This window comes from Mesoplodon mirus, assembly GCF_964341445.2.
Source record: "Mesoplodon mirus genome assembly, chromosome: 1".
Taxonomy (NCBI): Eukaryota; Metazoa; Chordata; class Mammalia; order Artiodactyla; family Ziphiidae; genus Mesoplodon; species Mesoplodon mirus.
The window spans coordinates 90,517,780-90,536,807 of record NC_138976.1 but is presented as its reverse complement, the minus strand read 5'-3'; the positions used below and the strand labels follow the sequence as shown (position 1 = coordinate 90,536,807).

At 40.8% G+C, this 19,028-nt stretch overlaps 1 protein-coding gene and 2 long non-coding RNA genes across 4 annotated transcripts in view; 1 reads left to right on the top strand and 2 right to left on the bottom strand.

Moving 5' to 3' along the window:
- LOC309798827 (uncharacterized protein) overlaps positions 1 to 4,146 on the bottom strand; it is a 192,686-nt gene extending 188,540 nt beyond the window's left edge. Inside the window, exon 1 of one of the 2 annotated variants that reach the window (XR_014293235.1) lies at positions 4,094 to 4,146. The gene's annotated coding sequence lies outside the window, so the exon portion shown is untranslated. The remainder of the gene's footprint in view (positions 1 to 4,093) is intronic. The other variant, XM_082611507.1, reaches the window with a different exon arrangement.
- Positions 4,147 to 6,825: 2,679 nt separating this feature from the next.
- On the bottom strand, positions 6,826 to 11,644 carry LOC309803878. Its single transcript, XR_014294012.1, has 3 exons — positions 11,575 to 11,644; positions 8,368 to 8,459; positions 6,826 to 7,046 (listed from the first exon to the last, which is right to left on the bottom strand). It is a non-coding gene; the product is annotated as an uncharacterized lncRNA (long non-coding RNA).
- A 608-nt stretch (positions 11,645 to 12,252) lies between these two features.
- The window catches only part of LOC309803804, a 24,687-nt gene continuing 17,911 nt past the window's right edge, over positions 12,253 to 19,028 (top strand). Inside the window, exon 1 of the long non-coding RNA XR_014293998.1 lies at positions 12,253 to 12,320. This is a non-coding gene — a long non-coding RNA (uncharacterized lncRNA). The remainder of the gene's footprint in view (positions 12,321 to 19,028) is intronic.

Below are 19,028 nucleotides of genomic sequence, written 5' to 3'. Positions count from 1 at the left end.
AAAATGAGGACATTCATACCATCTTCCCTTTTTTCTACCTCCTGTCTACCTTCCAAACCTAGCTTTTACGTTGTCAAAGGTGAAATTTATATTCTGTTCTATGTGCAGTTAAGTCTTCTGTTATTTGAGAGTCAGTACAGAGTAAGGTTTAAGAGAACAGGCGGAGAGCCTGAACTCAAAGGCTCGAGCCAACCTTAAATTAGGTACAGCCTGGGCAAGTTCCTTCCCTGACTTAGCTTCCTGTTCTCAAAAGTGGGAATGATACTAGCACCAACCTCATAAGGCTATTCAGAGAATTAAATGAGTTAATATATGCAAAACACTTAGAGCCTAATATATACTAAGTACATACCAGTATACAATACATTTCAGTACATACCAAGTTAATACTAATACATACTAAGTATAGTTTACTTTAGTTATTTGTGTTTACATGCAAATTGACAATAAAAGCTGCAAACCAAGACAGTATTGCCATTATTACAATGAAATTAATATTGCCCACTGCAGATGTACTGTGTCTCTGTGTATAGACTACACCTCGTTCCATACTGTGCCAGCGTCACTGCCCTTGTGCAGGGTGACCACATACCCCAAGCCGCCTTGGGCTGTTCCAGTTTATACCTGTTGTCCTGATGTTACAGCATTAGAGTGCCTCCTTACACTACTGAAGTGTAAGGAGTTTGGACAAGTTCCGGTTTGGACAACAAATTAGATAGGTGGTCGTTACCCCTGTGTGTCACTGAAAAGGGGGACATCTATAGCATCAAGTTGAAGTGGATTCTTCCTTTCCTCACCAATACTAGGTTAAAAATCAACCATAGTTTAGTGTGCTTCAGGTTTATGTCCGTATAGCCTTTTCTCCTCTGGAGTTCAAGTCCCTTCTCCTCTTCCTCTCCCTCCTCCCTTCCAACAGTGCCTAACACCTAGTAAGTACAATATGCCTCAAGGTGTTTCTAAGCTCTCAATCACACAATCAATAGAAGCCTCTCCACTCTAGACTAGCTGCAATCTGCACTGAATCCCCTATTACCTTCCTTCTTGGTTTATTGCCTCATTTTGCTGGATTATGTCTATAAATAGCTTAAGGTGTAGCACAGGAGGTCAATTTTTCAAATTTCTTTCTGTACAAAGTATCTTCTTCAGCCTCCACTTATGACTCACAGTTTGGCTGGATACAAACCCCTTGGGTGAAAATTATGTGCCTGAAAAACTTTGGAGGTATCTTTCTAATGCCTGCCAGGATCCATGGTGCTCATGACAAGTATGATAAAGTCAGATTTTAAATTTTCTTTTTAGGTAGCCAGTATCTTTCTCTCTGGAATGGATGTATCCTCTCAGTATTTTATTCTATTTTAATTTATTTTTTCAGTATTTTAAAGTTTCACAAGGAAGGGTGCCTAGGTATGAGGCTATTCTTGCTCGTCTTGTATAACTATTTTCAATCTGAGGCCTGATGTCTACTTTCAGCTGTGGGGAATTTTGTTGCCCTTTGATAGCTTCCCTCCATTTTTTTTCTGGGTCTGGAGTTTCTAATAGTAACATGTGGGATCTCCCAGATGCAGCCTCTCTAACATATTTCTATCACATTTTCCATTGTGTCTTTCTTTTTTATACACTGAGAAATTTTTTAAATTCCTACTGAATTTATTTCAGCAACCATATTTTCATTTCCAGGAGACTTCTCTTGATTTCTGACCATTCTCTTTTTAATTAACTCCCTAGTCTTATTTTATAGTTTCTAGCTGTTTTTAAACCTCTCTCAGGATATTAATTAAGGTTTTTCCTTAAATTATCTTGTTCCCTAAATTGTCCCTGGTCCTACTAGGATATGTTTTCACTCTTTTTCCCCCTCTCTGATGTTGTAAGCTTTACTCAGCTATCAGGCAAATGACAGTTATTTTCTATTTAAGAATGAGTGCAGAGGGCTTCCCTGGTGGCGCAGTGGTTGAGAGTCCGCCTGTCGATGCAGGGACACGGGTTCATTCCCCGGTCTGGGAGGATCCCACATGCCGTGGAGCGGCTGGGTCCGTGCGCCATGGCCGCTGAGCCTGCGCATCCGGAGCCTGTGCTCCGCGACGGGAGAGGCCACAGCAGTGAGAAGCCCGCGTACAGCAAAAAAAAAAAAAAAAAAAAAAAAAAAAAAAAAAGAATGAGTGCAGAAAGCTCCCTGAAGTCAATGATTGATTGGCTTCTTATGCAGGAAGAAGCGGGGAGTAACTGTAACAGGATCCCCCCCAAACACAATTTTCTCGGGTGTAAAAACTCACACTAGCTGCCCTAGATCTCGCCAGTTTCACTGTTTTCAAAATGAAATCATCTCATTTCAGGAGGGTGAGGGCGGGGCTGGGTGTCCACTCCTCCAAACACAACCCTTCAATGAGCTCCCCTATTTCAGTCACACTTTTAACTAACTCCACCCTCTCTCATACATGCGCATCAAAGCACGGAGCTACTTCTGCAGGTGGGGTCAGAATCCTCCTCAGTTGCACGTGGTCCCTGTGCATATTCTAGGTGATGCTTTTCCTCTGTTCTACTGCTTCGGTTTCACACTCTTCCACCTGTCTTCCGTCTTTCCAAACTATGTTGAAATCTCTAGATTGTCGTGGGCTTATATACTTAAACACTTTGATACCATCATTTTTGTGTCTTGTCAAAATGGAGAAGAGCTAAAAGGGTTCTCATGCATTCTGAATCTGCTACTCTGTGGTCCCAGTGTTTAAACTTCTTGGTCTTCCCCAGTGTCTATCATTGCTTTTAGAAATACAATCTCCTGGTCTACTCGTGAATGAAATGAATACACCACATCTAAAATGACAAGGAATGCAGGTTACATGCTCTAGGGTCTTGTCGTACTCTGCCATTTACTAATAAACCACTTACGTGCTACAAATTGTAGGTGCTCATTTATAAAACGAAAGGGGGTAACCCTACATGAACTAAAGATTTCTCCTGCTCTAAATCATAAGTTTCTAAGTTCTTTTCTTAAAATTTCTCTATATTATCATTAATTTTCATTAAAAAAATAAAAATCGGGCTTCCCTGGTGGCACAGTGGTTGAGAGTCTGCCTGCCGATGCAGGGGACACGGGTTCGTGCCCCGGTCCAGGAGGATCCCACATGCGGTCGAGCGGCTGGGCCCATGAGCCATGGCTGCTGAGCCTGCGCGTCCGGAGCCTGTGCTCCGCAACGGGAGAGGCCACAACAATGAGAGGCCCGCGTACTGCAAAAAATAATAAAATAAAATAAAAAAATAAAAATCTAACTTTCTCTTTCGAAAATCAAAGAGTAATTCCCATAGTCCTACAATAATGGGATAATTAGTTCTGAAACCTGTCAAGTTTCATGTTTCATATGAAAAGAAAATCACATTAAATAATTTTTAAATTTAAATAATTAAATTTAAATAATTTTTTAGAATTAAACATGGACTTTGCAGCACAAAGACAAGGTCCCCCCAAATGGTGTTGCTTTATTTACTAGAAGTGTTCAGCTCTGCATTGAAGTTGAAATAAAATAAATATATTATTTCTGAGGTGCAAAAATTTCTTATGAAAATCAATTTTTCTTTTCTGTCCATACAAACAAAAGTATGGAATGACATTAGAGGTCAGGTTTATTTGGTAATAGAATGTAGCTTCTTGATATTTTTGATTTTAGGAAAGGAGAATATCAACATCGAAACGTTTTTCAACTTTACTTTTATTTAAAATGAGGCCATATTTTCCTCTTATAAAAAGAGAGTTCAACTAGAACTGTCAATTTTCTCATCTTAAACAAGATCACTGAATCAGCTCACTGTATTCATTCAGAACTCAATTTCCTTATCTTATGATCACTAAGGTTCTCCCTAAATCTAATATACTAAGGTTCTGAGGAAAGGAAAATATATTACTAACGACAAGTTTTGATTTTTATTTCTTAGAGTTCAAATGTCCACCATTCACCTTGGTCTAAGTTTAAGGAACCATTCAAGGGGAAACAATGCAGATGAGAGGAGAAAACAGAACCCTCACACAAGCTGTGCAGTGTTGCAGTCAGGCTTCCATTTGAAAAATAATCTTCTCTATAGCTTTAAAGTGATAACTTTGTACCTGCAATGCTTCTTGTTTCAAACGGATTTTCTCTGGCTCCTCCTGAACACGTTCTGAGGAATCATCGACCTCTTCGATTTCTGAGGAGGAAGGACCCTCTACTGTCACAGTCACAGGAAATTCTGATGCACCTGAGTGTCTGAGGAAGAAGATAAGAAATCACAGAGTTGTTACACTAAAGTGCAAAGAAAGAAGACAAGATTGTAAAATAGATAACACAAGCCAGAGCCAAATATGCAAATATTAGAGGGCATTTAACAAAAGTGATCTGAGGTATCATTATTTATAAATGTCTCTCACTGCTCCTTAGTCTAAAACAGGCAATGACTAAGTAAAATTACAGGAACTTATTTTTGCTATGTTACTGTACAGACCTCTGTTGTACATGGTTAGGATTAGTAATGGGAATTTCCCATATTATTTTATTAAGTTGCACTGCTGGTGGGAATGTGAATTGGTACAGCCACTATGGAGAACAGTATGGAGGTTCCTTAAAAAACTACAAATAGAACTACCATATGACCCAGCAATCCCACTACTAGGCATATACCCTGAGAAAACCATTATTCAAAAAGAGACATGTACCAAAATGTTCATTGCAGCACTATTCACAATAGCCCGGAGATGGAAACAACCTAAGTGTCCATCATCGGATGAATGGATAAAGAAGATGTGGCACATATATACAATGGAATATTACTCAGCCATAAAAAGAAACGAAACTGAGCTATTTGTAATGAGGTGGATAGACCTAGAGTCTGTCATACAGAGTGAAGTAAGTCAGAAAGAGAAAGACAAATACCGTATGCTAACACATATATATGGAATTTAAGAAAAAAAAATGTCATGAAGAACCTAGGGGTAAAACAGGAATAAAGACACAGACCTACTTGAGAATGGACTTGAGGATATGGGGAGGGGGAAGGGTAAGCTGTGACAAAGCGAAAGAGAGGCATGGACATATATACACTACCAAACGTAATGTAGATAGTGGGAAGCAGCCGCATAGCACAGGGAGATCAGCTTGGTGCTTTGTGACCACCTGGAGGGGTGGGATAGGGAGGGTGGGAGGGAGGGAGACGCAAGAGGGAAGGGATGGGGGAACAGATGTATATGTATGACTGATTCACTTTGTTATAAAGCAGAAACTAATCAAAAAAATAAATTAAATTAAATTAAATTAAATAATAAAAAAAGGCAAAAAAAAACCAGTCTGGAAGAAAATGTAGTTTTTCAGAGGAAAATACATCAGTAAAGGGACTGATGAATAATCAGAAAGTCAACATATCTAAGCTGTGAATAATAGACATTAGAATTTTAAAAAATAAATCACATACACATACACAACTAAAACTGACCCATCAAAAATTTCATCTTCTCACCACCCTTAAGCCAAAACTAGGACAACAGTAATACAATTCTCCCATCAAGCTTTACTGCCACTGCAATGTTGTTCAATAGGACATTTCCAAACATTTAAAAACTGACCTGGCCACAACCCCATAAAAGTCTACAGATCATAAAGAAGTGTGCTGGGATTATATAACCACACAGAAAACAATTCACTAGGACATCATTTTGACAACAAGCAGCAAACCCTGCAGCATAGGAAAACCCTAACAGGAGAACGAGGTGCACACCCCTCTCTCCGGGAACGCAAGGCCAGGACTGACACCCAAGATGCTCTTCTCTCAACCTCAGCAGTGGTGCCATTCACAGAGCAACTATGCAGTCTCCCAAGACCACTGGGAAGGAGAATCTGATACTGACAGTATTAGCTTGCCACGAGGCCATAAGCGAGGGAATGTGTGTGGCCTTGGTGAGAGAGCAGAGGTTTGGGAGATGTTGCTTTATATTGGCTTTCAGATCAGGAATTTGTACATATAGCCCGCAAACAACGTTTCTTGAAAACATGTGAACATTCTTGAGTATGACAGCTCCATGTGAGGGGTCAGAAATGGCAGTCAAGTTCGTTTCACTGGGTAACAGCTGATTTGTGGACTGGAAAACAGGCTTCCTTGTTTACAGACGTAACCACAAGGCTGCCAGTTGTGCACCAAATCCACACAACTACACAGTTGCATTGGGAGAGCGACCAAACATGTTTTACACGGATTTATTTCAGAGAGGGAAATGCTTCATGTAAGGCTCTGTCAGTTTAAAGAGCAAGAAGAATGACCATCCACCTTTCCCAATTCAAGCCCTATATATCATAAATGTGATAGCTACACACCAGCAACTGATTACATACATCACAAGCTTTGATGAATGGAAAGCCCCTAAAAAGATATCAACAAAACGAAGTTAGATCTTCATGTAAATACATCACCAGTTAAACCCAGTTAATACAACTATTTAGTATTATGTACAGTATCCATACAGAATTGTGTATAAAAATAAATAAGCTCAAAAGAAGGACCTGGAAGGCTCTGCTATGGAGAAAACTGAACAGCATTAAGCCGACTGGCTTGGTAATAACTCTCTGAACGGCTGAGAGCCCCCTTCAGTTCCTATGTTCAGGATGGTTGAGATTTCAGTCTCACTTCTTTAAATGGTGATATTAGTTGTTCTCTAATTTACTACTCTGTGTAACGAGGATGGACCTGAGATCAAGTGTCTCAGGAAGAAGACAGGAAACCACAGAGTTGTTAAACTCAAGTGCAAACATTGGGGATTCAACACTATAGTTTAGGCAACAGCAATTCACATCACTGTTTGGTCATATTCTTTCTACAAAACAAAAGCTGCACTCACATGTATGAAAAGACAAAAATTAACTGCCATCTGTATCAATATGTTAATGTGCTTCAATCACATATGTTTTCATGAAAGTTTAAACATCAAATCACCTTTAAGATCTTGACCATGTGATCTGTTCCCTGCCATGTCAGATTATACCCTGTGAAGTTTACTGTCTTAACAGTGATAGAGTTCTTTATACCTTGACAAGTAACTAAAAGGAAAACACACACACACACACACACACACACAATAAGATGAAGAGCCTATACATTTGTCAATCTTGACTTATTTGCTTTTCTTGAGTCAACTGGAGGTTTATAGCCACATTCTTAAAATCATTAACTACAATCTTCCCAAACAGGTAATTGATGAACTGATGCATCCTAAAACTCGTCAGTAACAAAGTGTTATTCCAGTTTACAGCAACAGTTTAATTCTATTTAGGTACTAAAACTGAATACACTGAATACTGCAAACTTTATTCCCAACCACTCAGTAAAGTACTACATACTTTTGAGACAAAGGGAAAAAAAAGAAAAACCTAAAAAGCATAAGACTCCTCCGATTTTCATTTCCAATGATACATGCCAATCTTGATGATCAATCAGCAATTTAAATGTCAACTATAAACCCAGTATTTTATTAGCTGCTATGCAGTATACTATACTAGAGCAATAGAAGAGAGAGGACCTCAAACTCTCTGTTCCCTCAGATTGAAAGGCAGGCTTCCTGACCCCTCCAGACCACTACTGGACACCGGGAAGGCACACTAATCTTTCAGGACCCTAATCAAGAGTCACCTGCTTTGTGATTACTTCCATGACACACCCTCACCAACACCACTGAGTTTGCTGCTCCTACGGGACGTTACATATATTTCTTATTTTAACACATACCACAGTGCATCATAATTATGATTGCACATAGATGTTCTAACAATTGAAAGAGAATGATGACTTTTTTGCTCTTCATCTTGCTATTTCCCTTCCCATAATATTTCTTGAAGAGAAACCATAAAAATATAAACAAACAGAGAAAACAGAAAATATACAAAACAGGTAGTTTGTGGCTTAACACAAACTTAAGTAAGATTAATTCTGACAGTATCCAGCATGACAAACTTCCATGGTACAAATGAGAATGGACCAAGGTTTGAGCAGGTACAGGAGACAATCCAGGCCTGAACACTACCAACAAAAGGTAGACAGGAAAAGGTAGACAGACATGGTGTGTAGGAAATCATGAGACCAGTCTGATGGGAAGAGACTTAAACAAGACTGAAACCCACTTTCTAAACCTTCATCCCCAACTGGACAATTCACAAGACACAGGTGCACCAAAGAAGCCAATTATTCAATCCCTTTAATGGGGAGGAACAGTTTAAACTTTTACTGGTTTAGTTAGCCCCAAAGGCAACTATCAAATGTTGGCAGGACACAATGAAGGCTCACGTTTGTTAACATAGTTAAGTCTCTCTCTCACACAACTAGCCCACTTAGCTCCATGTTCCTTAGCGCACCCGACGCACTTACACAGCATTTATGAGCTTTACACAACTGAAAGGTCACATCTTTATTTCTTATCGCAGGAACACGACTTCTGTAAACTCTTTTTCTGTCACAACCTAAAGCAAAATTATTGTAAAATGAGTGATTAAAACCAAACATTTTATCATCATTAAAAAGTATCTAAATAAAAACAAAAGCATCTGCTCTGGGCTAAGGATTAGAAACGACTCCTGCCCTTAAAGCCTTCATTAAGGAGGAAGATGTATAAACTCAAAATTTCAATCACATGAGATAAATAAACGTAACCTTTATGCACAGAGGTTCCTATGGAGGCAAAAAGTTATATCTAAGTGACAGCTTCATGATAACCCTGAAGTACAGTCTGGAAAGATGAGGCTATGCAGAGTTGGAGTAGGAGGTGCATTAGCTGCAGAGGGAACATGTGTGAAAAGACACTCAAGCCTGACTCCTGCTGGGCACTGTAAATGCTGCAGGTGGGGATGACTAAAGGCCAGGGGTCCAAGTGTGAGAAGAGACAGAAATGAAAATAGAGACGTTGGTCCAAGCAAGCCTGGGAGAGAGCATGGCTTGTATCCCACAGGTGGTGAGACCTGGGGCTACCACTAGCTGAGTAAGGATGCCTCTGCTGATTAGAAAAAGGCGCCCCACTGCTGAAGGACCGACTAGATAAAGGGAGTGATCACAAAAAGCTCCCCTTCCTCAGGGCAAAGAGCCCTATAAGGCTTGTCCGAGCACAGTTCATACTACACGCCTCCGTGCAGAGCACACGCTGGGCGGCTACTATGCACTAACTCTGTGTGGGCAAGCCATTAGCAGCATTATTTTAAGCACATCTTTTTCTGTTAGAAGATCACTTACCCCGAGTAGGCAGATGAACTTAGAGGAACTGAACCCAGGGGCCGTGAAACCACCCAGGAGTTTCTGCCATAGTCTGGGCAAAATGTAATATGGATGAAGAAGCAAATTTAGGAGGAGGCCAAAATTTACAAGATAGACCCACTGGATGCAAGACATAAAGAAAGTTCAGTGAAGGAACTCTGAAGAGAATGGGCTCTACAATAAATTTTTCTTACATTCAATGTCAAATATCAGGCAAAATTAAGTACAGTGGCCTTTAAGGTCCCTTCCAGCTCTAATTTCTTTTGATTTCTAACTTATTACTCTGGTTAAGTAAAGTCCCTTCAGAGGTACAGAACTGTTCTTATACCTGAATGGGACGCAAAGAATAATCTGACTTCTCTTCACCAGGGGATGAGTTGAACTATCCTTGCAGAAGAGATAACAGACGGTGTGAACCCCAGATCCTAGAAAAGGGCCAGGCACACGATAAGCATTCAGCTTTTCAAAATCAAATGAACAATCATTTCCTGTCCTAGATCTTTACACCCTTCCTCTGCTGGCTACTTTCTCACAGCTTATAAACATCCTCAAATATACCCACTTAAAAATCTCTCAGACCTATGATTCTTTGGATCTTCTTGTGGATAACCTAAGTCTCTACCATGCCTTCAAACACCTGTCCTCCCAAAAAGCCCAGATCTGTACCTTGGGTCCAGACCCATCTACCAGGGCCCTCTAAAGCACTGAAGATGAAGTAAGATCCTCTCCCCACCCCCAATCCCTTCCTACTGTGCTCTGTATCTCTCAAAAAGATGCAGCTGTAAACTGTCACCCACGCTTGCTGCCCTCCCTTTTCTAACTGGTCACCAGGCCCTACCCATTCTCTCTCAGATCTGCAAAACCCAGTCCCACCTTTCATAACTTCAGTGGGACCCTCAGATTACAATTCACCCTGCACCCAATCAACTGCCTCCCACATGGAGGTCCGAGTGAGCCTCTAAACCACAAGTTCATCTCACTGTTCTTTGGTGTTTCCCACAGCCTTCAGGATAAACATGCAAACTTCTGACAGGACAAACAAGGCCCCCTTCTCTTGGGCCCCACTAAGTTTCCAGTATCAACTCTCATTTCTTTCCCAAACCCTGAGTTCCAGTCCTGTACATTAGTTTTGCCATATTTTCTTATATTTCTCAAACTTCAACACACACTGCTCTCTCCTGCCACCCCAGGAGCTTCTACATATCCTTAGAAAGGATGGCACCTCCTCCAAAAATCCTACCCTGAACTTTCCCTTCCAAGATTCTGTGCTCTGCAAAGGGGAAAGATCGGGGGAAGGGATACATTAGGAGTTTGGGATTAACATAGACACACGACTCTGTATAAAACAGATAATCCACAAGGACCTACTGCACAGCACAGGAAACTCTACTCCATAGCCTGGAACAAACTGTACGGGAAAAGAATCTGAAAAGGAATGGATATATGAACAACTAAACCACTTTGCTGTACACCTGAAACTAACACATTGTACATCAACTAACCTCCAATATAAAATAATAATTAAATTTAAAAAAAGATTCTGTGCTCTGTAGCACCAGAACTCACTTCTTCCAGAGCACTGATTACTGTGCTTGTGTCCACCTGCCGCCCAGTAGAAGGGGAGATTACCTAGGGCGGAAGCATCGTCTCCAGCAGCCCTTGGTTCTGACAACTCATTCAAGTGCCAGGCTACTTTACACACATAACCTGCTTAATTAATTCTAAGAACCCACAGAAAGAGTGGTTATTAATGTCATTTTACAAGTGTGGGGATTGTAGTGCAAAAGAAACCTGCCCAGGCCACAGAGAGCATAAGCCCTGGAATTCAAACCCTAGGCTGCCTTCACACCAGTGCTCTTTCCACTATATGATACGACTACTGAAAAACAGATTTTTTTTTTCCCGAGCCCTGTTTTAATGGAAAGGAAATCAAGCTGGGATATATCCATTTCCTAATCGCTTTGGTGTGTACCAGGCAAAGTCATTCAACAGACCAGGTAACATCTGTGCAACAATTAACGATGCTCCAAACTGTGCTAAGTGTTCTACTTTGTAGAGTCTAGAAGCATTAACACAGTGCATCCTTGTAACCGCCACAGAGACTGGGTCCTGTTAAGCCCACACTACAGATGAGAACACTGAGACCCTGAAGCCTTAAGGCACTCGGCTGGGGTCACCGAGCTGGCAGGAGTCCTAGGCCGCACACCCCGTCTAGTGCACGCACACCCGGTCACTGGGCACTGGTTCTAGTGCCCACCCTCCACCTTGCACCATTTAAAACCCCGCTTCTCAGCGCCCACACGAGGGGTCCTGGAAGCGGGAAGTACAAACCTGTCTCGACAAGCCGTGGCTGGAAGAAGCTCTGGATACAGATCAGGGGCAGCGGGTGCTCAGGAGCGGTGCCCAGTGCACCCCGCGGAGGCGGTCGGCCTTAAGTCCAGCAGGCCCTCCTGTAGGGAAGCATGCACGGAGGGCAGAGGCACCGAGTCCTGCAGCGCGCACAGGTCCTCAGAGCGCGGAAAGATATCGGCCACGCTGTCCCGGCGCAGCTTCACCAAGTGATCATGGCCCGAGCACGGCCTCGGGGACGCTGGCTGCGGACACGATGCCCACACCCGCCTGGCGGCCCCGGCTCGCCTCCCGGCCCCTCGGGCGCCCACTGCCCGGCGGTTGCGGCCCCGCAGCATGCGCAGGACCGGCGTCGCAGCCAGAAGACATAGGGCCACGGGCCCCAGCTATGCCAACCCCCCCCCATGCCGCGCTCCGGAGACCCCGCAGGGCCTGGTGTTGGCGCACACATCTACGCCCTCCACGCCGCGGGGCTGCCGTTTAAGTCAGCGGGCGGGACCGTGGGGGCGGGGCTCGAGGACGTCAGCACGCTCGCCGTGCGTCGCGTCCGCGTGCAGCCCTGTCTCCCATGGTGACGCAGCCTGAAGAGTAGGGGTTTGAGCTCTGAGACTAAGGCAGCGCGAAACGTTGGAGGTGTGGAGACTTTGGGGTTTCCAAAAAGCGTTTGCTGACTCATCCAAACAAAAGTGAGACCTGGTTGTATCAACGCATTTGAAAAGTAAACTCCCGTAAGTGTCTGTGCTCCCCCCGCCCAGGAGAGAGCGTGTATTCCGTGAGGGACACACGAAAGGCTGAGTGAACGTCTGCCTGTGGTCCCTTACCTGGTGCACGGGTGTGTGAATTTATGCGGAGAGCTCTTAATTTCTGTAGTTTCTGCTAACTTGACACGGTAGTTGGCAAATGGTGACGTGTTCCATGCATTCAGGACATGATCGTGGTTACTAATAATCACTTTGTTTTGTACTGACAACTCCACAGAGAATTTACTACTGAATATCCACTTTACAGAAGAGAAACTGAGGCGTAGGAAGGGAAGTGACCGAGTCAGAGTAAGGACTCAGACAATTGGTGTTAGTAAATGAACCCTGCAAGGAGGCCGTTAGCCTGCGGTGGCTCTAGTGATGCGGCCGCCTACGTAAAGCAACCAAAATCTAAGCCTGTCAACGCCTCAGGGTGACGCACACCGCTGAGGACAACCAGTCACAAACCACCAACTAGGCTTTAAAGCGATAGCAAGTCAGTCATTTCCTTGCTTTGCTTCTGCCCTTTGAAACTAAAAATCTCTGCAGCTCCTGTGGCTGGAGTGCTCCTCACCACTTCCGCTTTGGCGGTGCCTGAATTGAATCTAGTTTTGCTCACGTAAAGTCTTCTTTTAAACATGCCTCAGTTTGTCTTTTAACATTGGCCGTAGAAGTTGGATTTGTGTCCAGTTTCTAGAACAGTGGTCGTCCTCTGGTCAGGCCTTAGGCGTTATGCATACAACGTTCCTCTTCTACCACCACCTTCCGGATGCCTCCACCCACTACCAGCTCCCGCGTATCAGATCCCCTAGATGTGGTCAGCAATGGCTTTCACATGCAGCGTGCTCACATTATAACATTGCAGACACCCCTCCGTCCTCCAGCCAGCGTGTGAACTGAAACATGACCATTCCTGTTGAAGAGCCTGCTGTGACCACTTTCCCAAACACAGCCACTCCCCAGCTGACCCTGGGTAACCACTCTTCTGAACTTGGTCTCCATCACTGCATGGATGTCTTTCTATTTAGGCTACATTTTTAAGTGTTCTTAAACCTCATAGAGTGTTCTACTATGTTTTCTCTTCTTACTTGCTTTTTTTAGTGTTATCTTTGCTAGGTTCATCCATGCTGACGTGTAAAGATCTGTCTAGTTCATGTACTTTCCTCACTATGTAGGATTCCCATGTAGGGCAATACAATAATTTATATGTGCATTTTCCTGTTGATGGACATTTAAATTGTTTCCAATTTTCAGTATGATTTCTGTTTTAAAAAATTTTGTATACTTTTTAAAGGATACTTTACATTTACAGTTATTACAAAATATTGGCTATATTCCCTGTGTTGTACAATACATGTTTGAGCCTATCGTACACCCAGTAGTTTACATCTCTCACTTCCCCAGCCCGTATTGCCCCCTTCTCCCCCTCCGCACTGGCAACCATTAGTTTGTTCTCTATATCTGTGACTCCCCTTCTTTTTGTTATATTCGGTAGATTGCTGTATTTTTTAGATTCCATAGATAGGTGATATCCTACAGTGTTTGTTTTTGTTTGACTTATTTCACTTACCACAATGCCCTCCAAGTCCATCTATGTTGCTGCAAATGGCAACATTTCCTTCTTTTTTAAGGCTGAGTAGTATGCCATTGGTTATATGTACCATATCTTCTTTATCCATTCATCACTTGATGACACTTAGGTTGCTTCCATATCTTGGTAATTGTAAATACTGATGCTCCGAACATTGGGGTGCATGTATCTTTTCAAATACATGTTTTTGAAAACACGTGTTTTTGTTCTTTTTGGATTTATACCCAGCAGTGGAGTTGCGAGGTCATACGGTAGTTCTATTTTTAGTTTTTGAGACCCCTCCATACTGTTGTCCACAGTGGCTGCACCAGTTTACATTCCTACCAACGGTGTACCAGGGTTCCGTTTTCTCTAAAAATTGTAGATTTTCTTCCTAGGGTTAATTGAGATGATAGTTGAATCATAACATGAGAGCAGGCGAAGTCTAAAGAAATTTTAGAAAAGCTGGATAGAGTAGGAGAACTTCTGTTTGCTGGCGTCTGAATGTTATAGAGACACCAAGACATGTGGGCCAAGTTCTGGAGAGAAGGGAAAAACAGACGCAAGCTTGACATTTGGTGCAGCCTTTCTCCTTGGGGCATTTGCTGATTCAAATGTTACAGCCTAGGAGCTGAAAAACCAAAGAGTTCAAAGGACTCTAACGACAGAAGCCAAACGGCAAGAACCGTTTTCCATTGATAAACAGCATTTTAACTATGTAGAAGCAGAAAATGAAAAGAAAGAACTTTGCATTACATTTAATACAAGTTTAGGGAGATATTGGTGGTATATTAGTGAACTTATTTGTGGAAATTCAGCCATGTACATTGTGTTGGAGAGGCACCAAGAGTTCAGGATTTCTCGCAATTTGAGGACACAGTTGCCTTAAATGTAGGCATGGTGGCATCCATTTACATAACAATGATTTGGAGGATGTTGTGTTAGTCAGCTCTTGCTGTGATAATGCTTTGGAACAAATCACCCCAAACTCAGTTACATAAACAAGAATTTATTTTTCTTGGATCTATGGGCTAGCTGCAGTGGCTCTCTTTTAGACCTCTAGATGGCTAGTTTTGCTCCGTGTTTTGGGTCAGTTTGAGGTCTGTCACACGCCTCTTCGTCTGGAGCCCAACTGTGAGGCTGCAGCTCCCAGGCCCTGTCTTCTTTAAAAGTTCACTGAAACATAGGTGAGCCCAACCGCACAAGCCCATTTAAGGCCTCTTCTGCTCATTTAAGGCCATCATGTCTGCTCATACTTCAGTGACCAAAACATGTGACAGATCTAAGCTGTATTTAGAATACGTGTATTTGTTTAAAGTTGGGTGCTCTCACAGAAGAATATTGCATTTTGGACAGTGTTAGCTTAGCATTTCCATCGACATTTGCAAACGTGATAAACGTCGTGTGCACTTTTTCACCTTTGAGAACTTTTTGAAATTGTGGGACAATTTCTATGGGGAAAGAAGAAGGTACGTTTTAGAACTCAACTCTAGTTATGGCAGTGTTGGGAGAAGAATTAATGAGATAAGGTCAATACAAATGAAAGATTTGGGATTCACATATTCATAATTAACATTAGCATTCTACAGAACATTCCTGGAGAATTGTGATGCTTGCTTTACGTGATTTCTATCATAAATCATTATAATCTGACCAAGCCACTTCAGTAAAACATACATCCTACAGTACATCGCATTTTAGTTTTTCCTACCACTGCACAACTTATCATCAGGCACGAAAGGCTACATATGGTATGGTTCCATTTATACGAAATGTCCAGCAGTGGCACATCCATACACATGGCAAATATTATACATTAGTGGTTGCCAGGGGTTTGGAACAGAGGGAAATAGGGAATGAGTCCTTAAAATGGGTGTAGGTTTCCTCTTGGGGGGATGAAAATGTTTTGCAGCTGGACGGTGGTGATAATTGCACAACATTGTGACAGTACTAAATTCCACTGAATGGTACAGTGAATTGTAAAATGATCAAAATGGTGAATTTTGTGTTCTGTTCATTTTACTACAATAAAAAGGAGAAAGAATTAGGGAAAGACTTAGAGTTTGGGAAAGTAAGGTGAACTGGTCAAGAAAAAGACAGCTCTACTGTTCAGTTTTCTCTCAGCTCTCCCAGTGCTTTAATCCTCAGCAAAAAGTAGCCTGAACTTGTAGGTGATAGTCATTCAACACAGTCCAGGGAAAAGTAAATAAAATAAAAGCCAACTCTTCTTCTTTAGCACATCTATGAAAGGTTAACTTCCTGCTCAGCCACATGGACATTCATGAAGACGTTTCACTTTAGGTGTCCTCTACTTCAGTACTTTACTCACAGCTCATTCACACATGTAGGCAACAGCATTCCTTAATTCGATGGACTCTGCAGTGCTGGTTGTGATCAGTCTCATGAAAAGAAAAGGGAAGGAGGAAAAAGCCTCCACATTGACTTGGTGGTCTTGACGAAATGGATGCAGAAGACAGCTTGAGTGTCAAACTGGGAACTTTTATTTTCCTTTTCCTTTGCTTTTTATCTTTCCTATCAGGTCTTCTGCCCACTTCCCACCCCCTTCTTTCAAACAGGAGAGACACTCATTAGCTGCTTTTTTGTGTTTGTGCTAAAACAACTATTGTTTTGGGTTTCTTGTTGTTCGGTGAACATTATTGTTTTTACTGCCAAATGAGCTTCGGTGGTTGATGTAGGGGGTCTCTTGGGAGCTTAACTTTTTCCAGTTTAAGTGGAAAAGCTTTTTTGTTTGAATGGGCTTTTACTGGGTGCTTCAAGGTTTGCTCTTGGCTCTTTGATGGGGGACTGGATAGCACTGTGTTTCCTTTGAGGTTCCGATAAATAAAGGATCCTATGTCCTCCTGGGCACTTTTTGTTGATTTTGCTGTGTGTCCTCTCTAATAGCCAGATGCAGATTCCAGGAAAATGACATATAAATGAATATAAGTAATCTAATATTTTTAGAATTTGCTTTGGCCATACTCCTGATCTTATTCTACTTGTAGCAGAGCATTAGTTATGTATATATTAACTATAATATACCAATATTAAATATTATATTGATATATAAATTTAACATACTAATATTTATATTAATGTGTAACAATTATGTATTATATTAATATATATTTTTGCCTAGCATATATTATATACAAAATATATGAGTAATGAAATGTATTTATATGGTTAATATGTTCATAATATTAATATGATATATCCTGTAATATTGATTATAAAACAATTATATCATAATACACAAATTATAAATATATATATTTATATATATTATAAATATATAATTATTATTATCTGATATAATACACTATAGTTAATATATTCTATATAACACAATACATAATGTATTAGTATAAGACAATTATATTATGTAATATAAATATAATACATCTATGAAACTATATGTATTTTAATTATACATTACACATACAAGTATGTATAGCTATTTATAATTTTATTTACATAGGAATCTGTTCATCATAACAATTGGTGTAAAAATATGCAATATTTTCAATCAAATAGGCCTTAACCTCACTACCTACACATAACTACTTTTACAGTCGTGAACCCTGTCTAACTCATGCTTCCATATCTCTCAACCTGCTTTTCTACACATGCACATAGACACATATTTATACACGATATATATGTATACTACCAGTTTTCAGTTCAATGTATATAACTATATAATATATATAATTATATTCCTGTGTATGTATACAAATATAAATCAAAGGTATGTGTATAGGTATGTATTTCATACGTTTATATAACTATATCATACAAATAATGTATGTGTATATAAATACATGACTATATACATACATACACAGAAATATACTTATTTAAACAAAAGGGACCTAAATGAACATAGTTCTCTAAGAATAAAACTAGTTATGTCTCACTGTTTCAATAACAGTTTAGAGTTTTCTACTGTATGTGCTTCTATAATTGTTATGAACAATTCTCATTTGTTGAATGTTAAGTTGTTTTAATTTTTTGCCACCATTAATGAAGCTCTAAAGAATACGGTGGGCAAGATTGCTTGAAAAACTCTCCTAAAGGAAAAGGGTTAGGTATGCTAGGTTAAATGTACACAACTTATTTTTAAGTGCGTGGTTGATTTTTGAAGTATGCAGTAGAAATTTCCAGGACCCATGAAAGAAGGGTGGTACATGTGTGAGAGTTATAGCTATATTAGGAGTGGATTGAAGATCTTGATAGCTTAGAACAGAAGCTGGAAATCCTGTTTTTATGGAGCCAAGTGGCAAATATTTTAGGCTTTGTAGACCAAAGAGGCAAAATTGAGGATATTATTTAGGTACTTAGGTAACCATTTAAAACGTTACCAGTTAAAATGTGTAAATTATTCATAGCTCATAGGCCATAAAAATAGGCATCTGTCTGGATGCCTTGGTTTAATGACACACCTGACATAGAGACTTGTTTTTAAATGGCCATGACCACATGAGAGGCAGGAGGTAAGACTCCATCCCTACTAGATGGGAAGTTAGAACTAAACCTATCTATCCCTAGCTTCACCTTCAATGAAAGGGTGTGCCAGGAGAAAAAATATCTGCTGGCAAAGGGAGACTAAGACCCAATTCTCTTGGCCTCTGTTCTGGGTAGGAAACAGGTAGGAAATCTTGAGAATTCTGAACCCCAGATCTGTGTTCCCAGTGTTTGGGTTGCAAATTTATGTGCGGTCTTGAAAACAGAAGCTAAGAAATTAACTTAAAATGCTCCCAAATTGGTGGTATTCCAAACACAAAACTAAACCCTTTCTGGAGAGGTAGACCTTCAACACAGGCCTATAGCATTCCCACAGATAAAGTTTAGCTAAACATGAGCTCATGATCTAAATTTACACAATAATGAAGAAATCAGCTAGAAGTGGAGAGAATCAGCAAAAAGCAATCAATACCAGAATTAGATTCCCAAGGCCATCCATCAGATGTTGGACTAATCAGGTGCAAGGCAGAAAATATACATAAAACTAGAAGTGAAACAAGGAACAAGGATGTTTTAAAAGACTGGGTAGGATCTTTAAAACATTTTTCAAGTACATGTCATTGATAAAGCTAAAAACTCGAAGGTCGTGTAATACAGCA